The sequence below is a fragment of the Perognathus longimembris genome, chromosome 1, assembly GCF_023159225.1.
Source record: "Perognathus longimembris pacificus isolate PPM17 chromosome 1, ASM2315922v1, whole genome shotgun sequence".
Taxonomy (NCBI): domain Eukaryota; kingdom Metazoa; phylum Chordata; class Mammalia; order Rodentia; family Heteromyidae; genus Perognathus; species Perognathus longimembris.
The window spans coordinates 101,705,236-101,720,739 of NC_063161.1; the positions used below are offsets into that span (position 1 = coordinate 101,705,236).

The window sequence follows — 15,504 nt, forward strand, 5'->3', positions numbered from 1 at the left end:
ATATTGAATTCCAAAATAAATGACTCATAAATCATCAGAGGAAAAACTATGAAGACAAGGAAAAAATTTTATGGAGAATTTTCTTATCATTTTAGGAAATCCAAACGACTAATACTGCAAGTCATGCATTCACTGTGCCTTCCGATAAGTTTTGTATGTGATTCACACCAATAAACCTAGCTACCTGGGAGGTTGAGATCTGAGAATAGTGGTTCAAAGCCAGCCTAGGCAGGAAAAGTCCATTAGATTCTCATCTCCAATTAAGCACCAAAAAAGCCAGAAGTTGAGCTGTGGCTCAGATGGTAGGGTGCTAAACTTGAGCAAAAAAGCTTAGGAATAGCACTCAGGATCTGAGTTCAAGCCCTAGGACTGGCACACACACAAAAAGGTAATTTAATAACAGAAAATTCAAAATGTTGTCTTCATTTTTTCCAACTCTCTGTTTTGCTAAGGATTCTATCAATCTGTGGTATATAACAATGTCACATTTTCTAGTCCTAAAAGACCCTCAGTCATTATTTATATCAACTATCTCTGGACTAGCCTTCTCACCATTACAGTCCCCTCCCCATGAATGGACAAGAAATTCCAAGTCATCCAAACATGCATGGCTGAACTTTTCTTATAGAGCAATATGATATATAGACCTTACTTCACTTAATACAATGCAGTCAGATCCAAAGAAATCTCGGCTACATAGTTTCCCCCATTTGTAACAATTAGAATATACCTATAAATATACAAGTAACACCAATGGATAGTAAAAGACAAAAGAGTACACTTGTACATTATAAATTAAACAGAAGTATAAACATTCACACAGTGAGACCAAAGAAGGATATTCTTAGGAGAGGACCAAAAGGGCTCAATAGCTATGTGCATACAATCATATAAAATGATGTTTATTAAAGTGAACTCCAAGAAATGGAAACAAACAATTTTATTTTACTTTTTGTGGGATTTTTTTTGTTTTTCCCCTTTCGTTGCTGTTTTGGATTTCCGGGCCTTTTGTCTTGTATGTAAGTTTATCTGATTTGAGGAAGGGGAAGCACAGCAATAGAGGAACAAATAGTGAACAAATGCAGCAGTGATATTCACTAGAACTATAAAACCTGGGGTGGAGGGCTGGGAGGGAAAATTTTGGAGGAAATGAGGGAAGGGATGACACTGTTCAAAAAGAAATGTACTCCATACTTGACTTACGTAACCATACCCCCTCTGTACATCACCATTACAATAATCTTTTAAATATAGACTTTGGTACTAAACCTATTGTAAGCCTGATCCCACACATATAACACCACCACTGCAAACAATCTAATGCCTTTTCTGTTGTGTATGTAGAAGAACTCAAGTGTGTTACCAGCCAGTCTGCTGATTCATTCATTCAATAAAATCACTTAATGTCTCTGCTTTGCCACAGAAAATTGGCCATCTATTTTTCCACTCACTGATAAAATGGTGTCTTCTGAGTTCTCTGAACCATGCAGAAGAAAGCACTTATTCAGTACCCACCAAAAAAGAGAGAAAGCAAAGAAATATGTCCCTATTGGCAATTTTTTGAAAATGAATAAGTCTAACTTGACTGGAAATGAGTCACTAGGACTATGGCTCAAAAGTGACAGTGTCTGCAGATTGACAGACTGTACCCATTTCTGAGTTTTTCAAAATAAGAGAGTTATTTTGGGCATCAACATCATAAACAAAAAGGAATTCTCATCAGAACTCTGGATTAAGTGAGTATTTAGTATTAGGCTAGATCATTAAGGAGGTCAATCTGCAAGAAGGAAAGATAACTAAGGACTAAATTATCAGACACACTTAGTGATCTTGCACTGTGTTTTGTTTTGCTTTTTAACAAATTTTAGTTCTGTTTTAAAGAGCTTTAGATTGAAAGTAAAAACAACAAAATGCACTGAACTGGGCTGGGGATATGTTAGTGGTAGAGTGCTTGCCTTGCATGCATGAAGCCCTGGGTTCGATTCCTCAGCACCACATAAACAGATAAGCCAAAAGTGGAGCTGTGGCTCAAGCGGTAGAGTGCTAACCTTGAACAACAACAACAACAACAAAAAAGCCAGGGACATTGCTCAGGCCCTAAGTCCCAAGCACCAGGACTGGCAAAAAGAAAAAATGCACTGAACTTTTATTACTAAGAAAGCAGCAAAGTGATTAATGCTATAATGAAAAACTATGGGCTGGGAATGTGGCTTAGTGGTAGAATGCTTACCTAGCATGCATGAAGCCCTGGGTTCAATTCCTCAGTACCACATAAACAGAAGCCAGAAGTTGTGTTGTACTTCAAAGGGTAGAGCGCTAGCCTTGAGCAAAAGAAGCTCAGGGACAGTGCCCAGGCCCTGAGTTCAAGCCCCCTGTAATACTAGCTACTCAAAAGGCTGAGAGCTGAGGATCGAGATTCAAAGCTAGAAGGAACATGGACAGTACCCAGGCCCTGAATTCAAGCCCCAAGACAAGAATGGAAGGAGAGAGAGACAGAGACAAAGACAGTGAAATAGAGAGGGACAGAGACTGAAATAGAGAGAGACAGGGAGACAGGAAGGAAGGGAGGAAAAGACAGAAAGGCAGACCAATAGGTCAATGGTTTGTGAGCAGAGAAAAACAAACTTGAAACAAAAACAAAAGAAAACTCTGTGAAAAAAAATGCCTAAAATCCAGTTTTCACATTAATTGTGCCAATTTTTCAAGTGTTAGATACTAGAGGTAAAAAAATTAATATTGCTTACTTGTATTTTGACACAATTTAGTCAAGCCCTAGGTCAAGATATCTGCCTGACAAAGGTGGCTCATGCCTGTAATCCTAGCTACTCGGGAGGCTGAGATCTAAGGATAAAGGTTCTAAGCCAGCCTGGGCAGAAAAGTCTCCATGAGATTCTTATCTCTAACCACTTTGGCTCAAGTGGTATAATGCTAGCCTTATGCACAAAGAGGTTCAGGAACAGCATGCCCAGGCCAAGTTTTAGCCCCACAACCAACAACAACAACAACAACAAAAGATATCCAAGTTCTACTTATGGCAAATTATTCCCAATTTTTCTGGACTCAGTTTTTCACCCATAAAAGGGTGAGATGGTTGAACCTATTAAATCACTTTGGTCTCTTAACATTTTGTTATTCCAGATAATTTAAATCAGGACAACTATTAAAAATGCTCATATAATTGAAAACGAATAGCAGATTCTGTAAATATGGTACTTCAGTATACGAGAGTTGGGCAGAACTGGAAACAAAAATAATTGCACCTTCCACTAGGTTCCATCAAAACAAGAGCAAATAAGAGGACTCTCCTGTCAGCATGTGCAAAGACAGCATTAGTCAGGAAAAATAAATTTAGGATTAAATTTGCACTTTAGCATAAAAGTAAATTCACAACCAACCAGTATTGCTGGTAGAATTCTATTGAAAGAGCCTGTTTATATTGAAAAGCTTGATTAAATTCTCCAGCCTTTTCTCTTGTCTTTCACCCAACTATTTTACCCATGGCAACCAGTAACAAAAAAGAAAAAAAAAAGGGAAGAAGAGAAGGGAAGAGGGGAGGGGAAGAAGGGGAGGAAAGGAGAGAGGAGAAAGTGGGAGAAGAGCACCCAAATTTAAGAACTCAAGGTATTGTGGATCTAACACATGGGCATATTTAGATTTTTGATGGTTCACAATGAAATTGTTCATTCTAATGAATCAACACCAGAATTAATAAATTTTTCCTTCTGACTGCTTTCAAACTCTTAAAACACACGCCTGTAAATCAAGTCAGAGAGGAAATGACTTAACCTGAAAGGAAACTAAGGCACAAACACATTTAATAATTCCACTAGTTTTCTGGAAAAGCTTGACTTTCATCAAAACCTAAAATCATGGCTCTACCTTTTACCCAAGGCTCCAGGCACTGCTCCTCCTGGATTAAGAGATTAAACAAATGAAAGCAATGTTAACTCATCCATTCAAGACAATTCCAAAAACACAATTTCCATAATGTCTATTTACAGCCGAAGGCCCTTTCTTAGTAAATATCATTAATAGACTCATCTAGAGTCATAATTCATCTGATGAGCCAGTTAATTATTAATTTTCATACATCATTTCATTTCCTTAGGCTACATTTAGCCTTTGTTACATTTTCCATTCCTTCTGTCAGGAGCATTTCGCATCCTGCCCAGAAAAATCTTGATAATGAGAGACCCAATCTACCAGTCAGGGAGCAAACTACTTCTGTTTCACATACGTATGCCTAAGCCATCTAAAATAGAGTTCTTATTGATTCTTTTCATTTTGCCCCTTCAAGTTAATGATTGCATAATTTCATTAGCACTGCCTTTTCAACCTCTCTGCCTCGATCATTCATAGTAGGAGCTTCTCCTGTTAAAACTTTTGTAGGCAGAAGATAGAAATGAAAAGCCTATTGATAGATACTGTAAGTTATTGGCATGCACAGCTGCAGTGTGAAGCACATTTTGCAATTCAATCAAGGACAGATAGAGCTGAATGTTCTTAGATCCCAAGAGTTCATTTTAATAAGCAGGATGTACCTTGTCCTAACACAGGTGATTGCCTCCTCAGAAAAGATTGTATAAACAAAAACCAATCATGTAAGGCATTTTATTGGCAACAATATAAACACAGCTATATTAGATGTCACCAATAAATCAAAATTATTCTTGTCTGCAATTTTAACAAGAGGAAAGTGCAAACATGTGCCTGGGACACTGGAGAATATTATGGAGGAAATGTATTGAATATTGAATATACACAACATCATTTGTCTAAATTGAAACTGGACACTCATATCATAGTAAGTTAACCCACAACAAGGTACAGTTAATCGTTTCTCTGAGTTCATAACTTTATCTAGTGAAACTGACCAATTCTGAGAATTGGTAAGAGAAGATATTACAAAACAGTTAACTCATCATTATTAAGATGTAGGGCAGAAATTTAAAAAGGTTTTACTCATACTCAAAAGCACAACACCTCTAAATATCTAAATTGCTACTTATGAAACAAATTCTATGGGAAATGGAAACATGGGTTTTGTTGGTGGTGAGGATATATGTTTTCGCTTTTTGTTTTGTTTGTTCTTTTTCTGTCATTGGAGAGGGGGCAAGGTGGGGCACAGAAATGGAAGGAAGAAGAGTGAACAAATGCAGTCATGGTGCTCAAAAGATACTGTAGAAAATGAACTATCCTGATTTGTGAGCAAGGATGAGGGGAAGGGTGAGGGAAAGCAAAGGAAAGGGAGACTTTGTCCAAAAAGAAATGTACTCTTGGCCAGGCACTAGTAGCTCATGTCTGTCATCCTAGCTACTCAGGAGGCTGAGATCTGAAGATGAAAGTTCAAAGCCAGCCTGGACAGAGACTCCTATCTCCAATTAACCATTCAAAAACTGGAAATGGAGCTATGGCTCAAAGTGGCAGAGCACTAGCCTTGAGAAAAAGAGCTCGGGGCAGTGTGCCTAGACCCTGAGTTCAAGCCCTATGATGAGCAAAAAAAAAAGGAAGTACACTCATTACCTGACTTATGAAACAGTAACTACAACTCTGTACATCAATCAAATTGTATTTTAAAAATGGATCTCAAAATAAAGATTCCACCCAATAACTAGAATGTGTAGAGATTTTCACCTCAGTATTCTCAAGGTCTCACATTGGTAATTGTAAATATTGAAATATTTATTCTGAACACTAACATATACAGATGTTACTCAAGCAATATAATCAACAGTAAAATAAAATCAGAGAGTTGTTACACTAATTAAAAAATAAGACAAATTAGTGTTCGCCCCGGAGATTACAGATCAGTCTTCAAAAGACTTCTAAGAAAAGATAATACAGTGAACATTATAGTTTCCACCGCATGTAACCCTGACTTTCATTTATCTGTGGCTAAATCTAATTAGAGATAGATGAACTTCAACATTTATAATTGTTTTATTGTTATTACAAAAGTGATGTACAGTTACATAAGCCAAATAATGAAGACACTTCTTCTTGGACAATGTCACCCCTTCCCCCATTCTCTCCCAGATTTTCCCTCCAATCCCACTCACAAGTTGTATAGCTCATTTTCAACATAATGTCCAGTGAGTCCATTTTAACAATTTTATTTTTGCATTTCATAAAAGTTTCTCTAAGATGAAAATAATTCTTCCCCAAGTATATGGTGTCAAATAACTGGCAGAACCAAAATTTAAAATTATAGTTATGATATTCACAATCTGGTTAGTAAAAATGGAGAGGACAAAAGAAAGAGGGGAAGGAAGAAGATAAAGGGGATAGAGAAAATAAGTAATGACCAAGTCTAACTCAGAAATGCATTCCAGTTAGCCAATCTTAACTTACACAGCAACATTAGGAACTTTACACACAATGACAGTGATTATAGACTGTTTAAAGAAATTCAGAAACTACAGGAAAATATAGCTGGAAGGTGATATCATCAGTTTAATAACCTTCCTTAGAACCTATTTCCCATACTTTTAGGACATCTATATAACCCACATAGCCTCCTACTTTACTGAATGTCACGTTTTAGCAATAACTACTTACAAAGTATTGCATTTACTTTACCTCAGGCATTAACTCATCAGTGACTACAGAAAAGTCTAAAAATCCGTGACCCTACCAAAAATGGCAAGACATAAGAGATAGAGAGTTTCTTGGTCAACAAAAAGAAATCATGCAAAATCAGAGTCAACTTGGTATACTTTAGCCAACTTCAGGTCTGAATAAGACTAAATTCCTGGACCTACGTTTAATGAAGTTGTCTTTCTAAAGCAATGGTTATCAATTGGGTTGCAAACAATTTGTAACCAATGAAACCAATGGCTCAAGAGGGAAAATGTTTTTAACTAAATGTAATAAATTATAAAAATAGGAACTACCAGAGTACAGAAAATGGTCATATACTTGACATCATATAAATGATCAAGTAGTTTTACTCAGCTATTTGTGTGTATACATATCTGTGTGTTTTTATGGAGATGGTGTGTTCTGAATAGAATAAAAAGTACATCCTATGGTGGGTCATCGCAAAAACAGATTAAATGACACCATTACAAAAGCATTTAGACTATTTACCCACATGCCTACAATGAACATCTATGGATATAGACAGAGTTGAACAACCAAAGTAAAATAAGTGCCAGACTATAGCTAAAATGAAGAAAAATATCTAAGAGAAGTCTGACATTTTTAGTTGTATGAAAAATAAAGGCTAATGAATTCAAAGACAGATTCCTACCCCTGTTATACTGTGCTTTTGATTCAACAGTCACAGATTGAGAAATTGGGCCTAATGAGTAATAAGTAATCCACATGGAGAATCAACGTAAAAATGATGAACAAATTTTAGGTCTTCCTCACTGCAAAGGGAGGGTGACCCTCTAGGGAAACTAAACTGTGCTCTTACAATGCAGAAGAAACAGAAGTTGAAATGAACACAATTCAGACTTTGAGAACTGAGGAGCTCCACCCCCCCAAAAAAATGTGTTCTTAATATAAGTTAGCCGTGAGACCCTGAGATGAAGTATTTGAAATGGAAAAATGAACACATTCCCTATGATGTCACCACTGAATTAATTACCTGAATTGCAGAGAGGGAGAGGGAGAAAAAGAGAGAGTGAGAGAGGAGAGAGAGAGAGAGCGAGCACCATATGGCATGAGGAGACACAAGGGCTTCTTCAAAAATATAAAGGAGATTTTCCTTTTTAAAAAAAAATCATACAGGCCAGGCTCATGCCTGTGATCCTAACTACTCAGGAGGCTGAGATCTGAAGATAATGGTTCACAGGCAGCCCAGGCAGGAAAGTTTCTAAGAATCTTCTCTCCAATTAAGCAGCCAAAAAAAAAATAAAAGAGCCAAAAGTGGAGCTGTGGCACTAGTGGCCTTAATTAAGACAGCTGAGTGACAGCACCAGGCCCTGAATTCAATATATATCCTCACAAAAATAGCTATATAGGTAGTAAATTACGGTATAATGAAAAAAATCATTTGGTCATATACAGCAACCTATTACTTAGTCCATGTGATTAGCTGTTTACAAGCATAAAAAAATCACAATCCACCCAAAGGGGTAATAAATATCGACCTATAGAAGGTTCTAGAAAGAAAATGTATCACTCAGAATAAATATGCAAGCACATTAAAACATCCCTAACACTCAAGTGAATTGAGTGATTTCTTTCCTTCAGTGTAGTAGTTATTGCTTAAAAGTGACCAACGCAACTATTTTTAGCTGTTAGTAGACAGAAGTTTTATACAAGTTAAATTATGTTCAGTGACATCAGTGGAGAAATATGAATGTCCACAACAATGACTAGGCTCTTAACCAACATGACAACATATTTATTAAAAAAAAAAACGTTAACCTTCATGAATGACTCAGCCAAGTTGCAGACTGAAGTGGAACCTATTGGTCATGCTGAAAAAGGTTGGGAAAACATTCATCTAGTTTTTCACACACAAGAATAATTTTAAAAAAATTATCCTGAGCCCTGGCATCTGGTTGGCTTTCTGTGTACAGTGCTTAGGTGGCAAAGAAATGGTTCTTTATAGTTGTGGCTCTGAACTACAGAAACCACAGATGTTCAGCAAGTTTGATGGCTTTATCAGGGTTAGATCTTATGCTGTGACCCTATCTGTCCATCTACAGTTCACCAAGACTTTCTGGCCCTGAAGGGGTGTGCAGCTTTTCATGATCTTGACCAGGTCAGACAAGAACAACATTCTTCATCTCAAGACTGCCCTCAACTCCTCAGAGCCTTCATGATTCACAGACAAATCTCGATCTTGTTCCCAAAGTGGAACATGACTGGACTCTGCAAATTGTGTCACAGTCACACACAGTCACACACACACACACACACACACACACACACATCGGATCCTACTCACCCTGCAGGTCTTCCCTAAATACCCGCTTTATGCCATTTCCAATCTATTCTTGGTCTCCACGTCTCTGACTTGTAAATTGGGGATAATTATACTATCACATACAGTTCATAACATGATGAAAGAGCCAATGAGAAAATGCATGGGCACATGATTAGCATAAACAGACCTAAGAAGTATGAAATGTTTCATTCTTCATGATTCTCTTTCAACATTTAGACTATCATACACTGCACTGTGGTCATTTACCTATATTTTCTCTCTCAAAATCCTAATTTCATTAAGTTTTAGGTTTTGTGTAATTTATCTTTGAACTCTTTCTCTCCCCCTTGCCCTTATAATTACACTAACTCTTTTATATTTACACTTTACCATAAGTTTATCATACATAGATTTCAACACAGTATTAACTGTGTGTGCTGGTACTGGGTTTCAACTCAGGGCTTGGGTGCTGTTCCTTGAGAGGCACACCTTCACCTCTGGCCTTATGGTGCTTAAAGTCTGGACTTTGCTGCCCAGGCTGGCTTCAAACTGAAATCCACAGATCTCAATTTTCTGAGTAGCTAGGATTACAGGCATGAGGTCCCCATGCCCAGCTACATCCCACTTTTATAATTTATTACCTGAGTATCCCTGCACTCATGACCATGCAATCCTGTGCCCTGCGACCTACGGGACTAGTTGAATCACAGCCTCAAAAAACTTTCCAGTCTATCTCTCCCCATCCATTCCTTTCCCAAGTAGGAACTAGGAACTCGGAAATTCTACTCCACTCTCCCAGGTAAAGCACATTATTCTTGTCCAATCTTGGCCTGGAGGTGAACAACAATAAAAAAAAATCCTAGGTATCTACTGCAAAAGGAATATAGTTGGTTCAGTCCTGAGAGCCAGCTTCTTTCACTGTGGGGGACTGGCCCTCACACAGTTACTACTAAAGTCTTGTCCTGGTGGAAAAAGCACCCAACCCTTCCCTGCTCCCCTAAACCTATCCAAAGGTAGTTTTCAGCAGGCCTTTAGTAGTTCATACCTATTATCCTTAACTACTCAGCAGGCTGAACTATAGGTATTGAGATTAAAAGCCAACCCAACCAGGAAAGTCTGTGAGAGTCTTACCTCTAATTAACCACCCAAAATCCAAAAATGGAGCCTTGGCTCAAGTAGTAGAGCACCAGTATTGAGTGGAAAACCTAAAGACAGAGCCCAAACCCTGAGTTGGAGATCCAGTACAGGCATAAAAGTACAAAAAACAGTAATGATATGGGGGCAAAAACAACAAAAACTCACATTCAATAATCTATTTGATTATCTTTGTATTTTTTAAGAAGGCAAAACTAACATATCTATCAGCAAGAAGAACAGTGGTTAGCTTAGGGAAGCAAAAACTGGAATAGTAGGTGAAAGATCTCTGGTTTGCAAGTAACATTGTTTCTAGACCCAGGTACAATTTGTAAAAACTCATCAAGCTTAATAGGTATGTTTTTCTGTAGGAGTATTTTGATTTTTCTTATCTCAGTTAAAAAAAATGGTAAACTGGCTATTGTTTCAACTCTGCCTGAAATTTGGACTAAGAAATATTGAAACTTTTCAAGATTCTTAAATCCAACTACATAGTAACTTTATCTAAAAGTATTATGTCTCATGTTCCTTGAATGAGAAGGCACTAAGGGTTTTTGCAAAGATTTGCTATGTGCCTTTGACAGCCCTGATAAGTCTATGAATCTACAAAACATTTTTTGAGGTGAAACCCTGTATTGCTACCTTATTTATAACATCCTCTACAGAAAATAATTACAGAAACCACAGGAAATGACTTCTCCCAGGATGAGAAAGGACACAGGACACCACTTCCTGAATTCTCTTCTTTCCAAAGTACTCCTCCTTATATTAGCTAGAAGAACTGATGATCAGCATCTCCACTCCAAAGATCAATAACTACAATAAGGGAGAAACAAAAGTAGAAACAATGTCCTCAATTTAATTTCCTATCAGGAAAAGAAAAAACAAGGGGGTGGGAGATGAAAGCTGAGCTCTCTTGTCAAACTACAGAACCACTACTTCTACCACATAAACTAAGCAGGAAGTGATACCAAACATGAATTTCATGTTATTTAACCTTCCCAAACCTACCTTGGCCACCTAAAAATTTCATTAACCATGGCAGACCCTGGAGTTCGTTTTCTAAAAACAAAATCCCATTTGGAATAATGATTTCTTCCCAAGAAAACCTATCAAACCCAAGTATTCAACCTCTGCTAACCTGACTCATCAAGGAATTGTGATGGAAACAGAAACAGGGACCTCAAGAAAAAAAATACTCTCCCCAAACTGGACTCAGGTGAACCAAAGGGAAAAGAATGGCAGGCACAATTAACTACTCATAATATTCAAGGAATACTGAGTCCTCCCAGGGGGGAAAAAAAAGTAGTTAAGCTATCAATTTATACATGAAAACTATAGTAAAGGATAACTCTTAAACCTCAGTCGGTTCTCCACTGCAATGGTAGCATATAATAGCACAGTCAGTCTCTGGATCACTTCAAAGGTTCAGGAACAATCTCTACTATTTTTCCCAAAACTTTTACAGATTGCACCTGTTTTGCCAGCAAACTTGGAAGAGGGAGAAAGGAAAGGATAGGAAAATTTAAACCAACACGTCAACTTCGTAAGCCACACCACCCCCCTCCCATCCCCGAGTTGTTTTAATAGTGAGGTTCAGTGGAGAAGATCTAGAGTGAGCAGACACCTGGCTGTCTCCCAAAGAAGAAATCATGACTCATTGAAGGGTTTTTCAGAAGGGGCAGGAGAGACTGCATTGGCCTTGTATTCCTCTTCTGGCCAAGAAATGCTCTGAGTACTAGGAACTGAAATTGAATGTCCTGGGTGCTACAGGCTTGGATACCACCACCTCTAAAGGTGTGTGCCTTTGGTCAAACTCCACTCTAGCTTCAAGTCTAAACTTGAATTTCCAGGTCCCACAACTGGTCTGATGGGGGGAGCCGCAGAACTTCCCACTCCTCCTCAACCTGAGTTCTGGGACCCCAACTTTCAGGAGATGCTTTATGCTCTAAAAGCAAATTCGGAGGGACTGCTGAAAGGGAGCAAAGGTCTCTGTCCTGTAAAACGGGAGGGGGCATCATTGTAGAAGTGTAGCCCACCCCCCTGCCCCCCAAGGGGCTGCTCCCCGCAACTCCGGAAGTAACCTCCTACCCTGGGCCATGCTGTGGGCCCAAGTGGTTCCCAGGAAGCCCTACTAGGAGGATGAGGTATGCAGATGGCGAGGGCCTTGGAGAGAGCCCAAGGGGCAAGGGATTCTTTGATGACAGGGAAGAGAAAAAAAAAGACATGAGGAGGGAAGCTCCGCTGGCTGGGCTCCTTACCCCCTTAGGATGGCCCTCGGGGGTCGTAGGCTCTGGCCCCTGGTCTCCAAGGAGCAGAGCAGGGCGAGGGGCAGGTCCGGAGGGGGACGCAACACAGCTCAGGGTACACAGCCGAGACCCCTGACCCGTCACCCCGCCCCCCCCCCCCGCCTCCGCCCCTCACCCGAGACGGCGAGTGAGCGAGCGAGCGCAGCAAAACAAAACAAACCCGTGCCGGCTTCCTGTTGTGCAACCCCAGTCCTGAGTAAGTGGGGGGCTGAGTGCGCGCCGCCGACCTCCCGCTAGGAAACCCAGCGGGGCGGCCGGGACCGCGCGCGCACGAGCTCGCGCAACCCGGCCCAGCGGGGCCCGGCCCGGCTCCGGCTCCCGGGAGAAGCCGCAGCCCGGCCGGCCCACCTCCCTCGGGAGAGCAGATTCCCGCAAGCCACCTCGAATCCCTACCGGACAAATGCCACCACCCCTCACCCCGGACTGTCCACGAGACTAAGGACGGGATCTAGGGAACTAGTAACCTTGCCCTCAAAGTTTCTCCGTCCAGGTACCTAACTGATTCATCCGTAAGATGACAAATCCGCCGGGTACTAAGGTTTCCAGACACTTTAGGGTAACTTCCTCGTCGTCGTCGCCCCCCCCCTCCACCCCCACCCCCAGTGACTTGTCAGCTCCAGTGAGTAACTAGGAACTGTCGCTCGGGGCAAGGTGTGTGTCTAGGACAGCCGGCAGCTCACTCAGGCTTTCCAAAGAGCGACTTCAAAATACACACAGGGTCATTTGTAAGGACAGGAACGAGCCGGACAAGGCTGCTGAAAAAGACTTGAGACATTTTCCAAACACTCCTGACATTTTTGTCGGGGACCCATTTAAAAAAAAAGTAAAGGCGAGGTGACGAAGCTGGCGGGGACACCAGGGTGTCTGGACGGAGTGTCTGCGAACTCTCAAGCGTGGTTAGTTCTAGTTCTAGCCTCGGCGAACCCCTCCCATCACCACCCTGATCCCCAACTTTTTATCTATATCCACCACCAACCCCCAACTCGAACACCCCACCTCCATCCCTAGAATAGTGGAATCACTGGCTTAAGTGAGACACACGCACAGAACACATTCCTGACGGAGCTCCACAAACACGTGCAAGTTGACACGGCAACTTAGAGCCCCCCTCCCCCCGAGTGTACGCGAAAGACCTCAGGACACCCCATCCATTACCACTTCGCCGAAGTTTCCCTTCCGTGTGAAGCCGGGGTGATGTGCGCCCTGCCCTTGCTGGAGCGTCCTCTAACTTGTCCCGATTGTGTAGGTTCCCAACACTGTAGTTCGAAGCAACACAAAAACCCTTCCTAGGACAAGCGAAACTTCAACACCTTGCTGCTTTTCCCGGCTGTCTCCTTCCACCTCCCTCCTCCTGGCCCAAACACCACGATCCGGCTTGGTTGCTGATTGAAATGCTACTGTCTCAGTGAAATAAGCGTGGGGTCTCTGAAGGACCCTCCGATGTGGGGGGGGGGGGTGAGAGGGGTACGCGGGTGTCCTTCACCCCGCGTGAATGCCACCCACCTAGCGTGGAAAAGTATTTCTAATCCTTAGTTTACTTCCTGAACTAGAACCCCCCGTTGCACACACACACACACCAGCGCCTTATTTCTCACCTGCGAACAAAGTTCCTATGGTATCGACTTACCAGGTAACTAGGATTTCCACAACAAAGCTTCGGTGTGCGGGTTCCTTGGCCGGGGTCAGCCAGCGCAAGAAGTGACAGCGGACGGACGGCGGTGGCGAGTCGCTGGGGACTTGGGGCTTCCAGGCGTTCAGCGCCTTTCACGGGCTCTGCCTCCTTCCGAAATCAAACTCCCATCCAAGCCCGGGGACGGCGCGCGGAAACCCGGCCCAAGTGCCGTGTGTGTGTGTGTGTGTGTGCGTGTGTGTGCGTGTGCGCGCGCGCGGCGGCAGTGAGGGCAGTGGCGGCGGCAGGGGGAGGAGAAGGAGGAGGCAAAAGAGGGGGCGGGGGGTAGCCCGGACCCTCAGCATCAGCTCATGCTTCTGGCCGCCCGCAGATACACGCACAAATAACGTTGCTGTTGTTGTTGTTGTTGTTACAAAGTTAAGTTGAGACTTTGTGCCTCTCCTGTCTGCTTCATCCTCGCCCCCGGGCCAAGGGGATGCGTCTAAAAGCAAGATCGGGGTGCAAGCTAATTGCTGTGGGTAGATTCCCCCACTTCCCAGTCCCCAGTCCGATTTGGGGGGGGGGGGGGTGGCGCCCGTGCGAGCCGAGCCCGGGACGGTGGCCTGCGCCGCGTACCCGAGGTGCTAGAAGGGCAGCCCCGGGTGGCTTGCCCGTGCGCGCTGCGCTCTGGGCTGCCCGGGCGGCTCTGTGTGGACGCGGTTGCAAGCAGAGGGGAAGGGGGGAGAGTCAGGGAGGGAGAAGGGAGGCTGCCGGACGACGAGTGTGGATGCATGTGCGGCCGCCAGGGCCCGGCCTGTAGCCAGCTGCTTCCTGAGAGTGAGCGGGGGCGGGGAGGCCTGGGGGCGGGCTCCCGGTCAACAAGCTGACCATTCCTAGGCGGAGCCTGGGTCTCCCTTCTCAGGGCGTCATTTCACTCAACTCACTTGCTCCTGTGGCCCGGTAAACCAAGGAGCTGGAACTTCAGAATCCTGAAATGAGAGTAAGAGACTTTCTAACTTTCAGGACTTGGTTGTTAAGCTTTTTTTTTTTTTTTTTAACATGGAAGTGCCAGTGTTTACACAGGATTTGAGGTCAAAGCATAAAGAACAAGAGATTCAAAAACAAAACCAGTGGTAAAAGGGAGAAGAGAAGAAACTGCAAAGTGAAAACGTGGCCCAAATGGGATTCAATCCAAAAATTGGGTGTGCATGTTATCTGGGAGGAGTGAATCAGGAAGGATGCCTGTGACATCTTTTCAAGCTATGGACTGGGAGCAGAGGCAGGTAATGGAAGTGTGGCAATGGCATAAACCTGAGCATAGGCTGCTAAGAACAGGAATTCAGACATCTTCACATTGTACCTACACAATGAAACTTTCTTTTTTCAAATGCAGTTCCTTCAGTTTCACACTCAAACTATGCTATAGCCCAAACCTGATGGATTTGATCAGATCCTTTAAAAACTTTCCACCAGAAGGGTGGATTAAAAAAAGAAGAAACTAGGAATTGAACCCAGGGCCTTGAAGGAGAGTCTCAATAACTTTGTCATAGCAGTTCTAGCTTCATACG

The 15,504-nt window shown here is 42.2% G+C and overlaps 1 protein-coding gene across 5 annotated transcripts in view; it reads right to left on the minus strand.

Annotated features, from left to right (window-relative positions):
* Positions 1-14,495, minus strand: part of Glis3 (GLIS family zinc finger 3) — a 446,841-nt gene extending 432,346 nt beyond the window's left edge. For 4 of the 5 annotated variants that reach the window (XM_048352520.1, XM_048351965.1, XM_048349751.1 and 1 more), the window contains exon 1: positions 13,955-14,495. The gene's annotated coding sequence lies outside the window, so the exon portion shown is untranslated. Of the gene's footprint in view, positions 1-3,879; positions 3,911-13,954 lie in introns of all 5 variants that reach the window. The other variant, XM_048351176.1, reaches the window with a different exon arrangement.
* Positions 14,496-15,504: the final 1,009 nt, after the last annotated feature.